General features: G+C 41.0%; 1 non-coding gene across 1 annotated transcript; it reads right to left on the reverse strand.

The window, feature by feature from the left end:
* Positions 1-220: 220 nt before the first annotated feature.
* Positions 221-324, reverse strand: LOC112719381 (small nucleolar RNA R71). The gene has a single exon (XR_003161685.1). It is a non-coding gene; the product is annotated as a small nucleolar RNA R71 (small nucleolar RNA).
* Positions 325-2187: the final 1863 nt, after the last annotated feature.

Below are 2187 nucleotides of genomic sequence, written 5' to 3' on the forward strand. Positions count from 1 at the left end.
TGAAGATCCTTATCAGTTTTTAACTGAGTTCTTGCAGATCTGTGAGACTGTAAAGACAAATGGAGTTGATCCTGAAGTCTACAGACTCATGCTTTTCCCTTTTCCTGTAAGAGACAGAGCTAGAATATGGTTGGATTCACAACCTAAGGATAGCCTGGACTCCTGGGATAAGCTGGTCACTGCCTTCTTAGATAAATTCTTTCCTCCTCAAAAGCTGAGCAAGCTGAGAGTGGATGTTCAAACCTTCAAACAAAAAGATGGTGAATCCCTCTATGAAGCTTGGGAAAGATACAAGCAATTGACCAAAAGATGTCCATCTGACATGTTTTCAGAATGGACCCTATTAGATATATTCTATTATGGTCTCTCTGAATTTTCGAAAATGTCATTGGACCATTCTGCAGGTGGATCTATTCACCTGAAGAAGACGCCTGAAGAGGCTCAAGAACTCATTGACATGGTTGCAAACAACCAATTTATGTACACCTCTGAGAGAAATTCCGTAAATAATGGGATACCTCAGAAGAAAAGAGTTCTTGAAATTGATGCTCTGAATGCCATATTGGCTCTGAACAAAGTGTTGACTCAACAGGTCAACATGATCTCTCAAAATCTGAATGGATTGCAACATGCATCCAACAATACTAGAAAGGCAGCTTCTAAAGAGGCTTATGATCCTGAGAACCCTGCCATGTCAGAGGTTAATTACATGGGTGAACCATATGGAAACACCTATAATCCATCATGGAGAAATCATCCAAATTTCTCCTGGAAGGATCAACAAAAGCCTCAACAAGGCTTTAACAATGGTGGACGCAATAGGCTGAGCAATAGCAAGCCATATCCATCATCTTCTCAGCAACAGACAGAAAATTCTGAACACAACACTTCTAAATTAGCCAATATAGTCTCTGATCTGTCAAAGGCCACTTTTAGTTTCATGAATGAAACAAGATCCTCCATTAGAAATTTGGAGGCACAAGTGGGCCAGCTGAGAAAGAAAGTCATTGAAACTCCTCCCAGTATTCTCCCAAGCAATACAGAAGAGAATCCAAAAGGAGAGTGCAAGGCCATTGATGTGATCAATGTGGCCGAATGCACAAGGGAGGAGGAGGACGAAAATCCTGGTGAGGAAGACCTCCTGGGACGTCCCTCAAGCAAGAAGGAGTTTCCTATTAAGGAAACAAAGGAATCTGAGGCTCATAAAGAGACCATAGAGATTCCATTAAATCTCCTTCTGCCATTCATGAGCTCTGAAGACTATTCATCCTCTGAAGAGGATGAAGATGTGAATGGAGAGCAAATTGCTCAACACTTAGGAGCTATCATGAAGCTGAATGCCAAGTTGTTTGGTAATGAGACTTGGGAAAGCGAACCTCCCTTGCTCATTAGTGAACTAGATACTTGGATTCAGAAAACTCTACCTCAAAAGAAACAAGATCCTGGCAAGTTCCTAATACCTTGTACCATAGGCACCATGACCTTTTAAAAAGCTCTGTGTGATCTAGGGTCAGGGATAAATCTTATGCCACTCTCTGTAATGGAGAAGCTGGGGATCATTGAGGTACAACCTGTCTTGTTCTCATTACAATTGGCAGATAAGTCATTGAGACAAGCTTATGGAATAGTAGAGGACGTGCTAGTAAAGGTTGAAGGCCTTTACATCCCTGCTGATTTCATAATCTTAGACTCTAGGAAGGAAGAGGATGATTGCATCATCCTTAGAAGACCTTTCCTAGCCACAGCAGAAGCTGTGATAGATGTCAACAGAGGTGAGTTAGTCCTTCAATTGAATGGGGACTACCTTGTGTTTAAGGCACATGGCCATCCCTCTGTGACAGAAGAGAGTAAGTATGCAGAGCTTCTCTCAGTTCAGGGTCAAGAAGAACCCACTCAGTCAAACTCTAAGTTTGGTGTTGTGAGGCCACAACCAAACTCTAAGTTTGGTGTTAAGATCCCATATCCAAACTCTAAGTTTGGTGTTGGAACTACACTAACATTGACCTGATCACCTTGTGGCTCCATGAGAGCCACTGTCAAGCTATTGACATTAAAGAAGCGCTTGTTGGGAGGCAACCCAATTTTATTTATCTAATTTTTATTTTATTGTTATTTTGTGTTTTATTAGGTACATGATCATGAGGAGTCACGAAAAAAATCAAAAAATTAAAAACAGAGTCAAAAACA

The sequence above is a fragment of the Arachis hypogaea genome, chromosome 10 (genome assembly GCF_003086295.3).
Source record: "Arachis hypogaea cultivar Tifrunner chromosome 10, arahy.Tifrunner.gnm2.J5K5, whole genome shotgun sequence".
Classification (NCBI taxonomy): domain Eukaryota; kingdom Viridiplantae; phylum Streptophyta; class Magnoliopsida; order Fabales; family Fabaceae; genus Arachis; species Arachis hypogaea.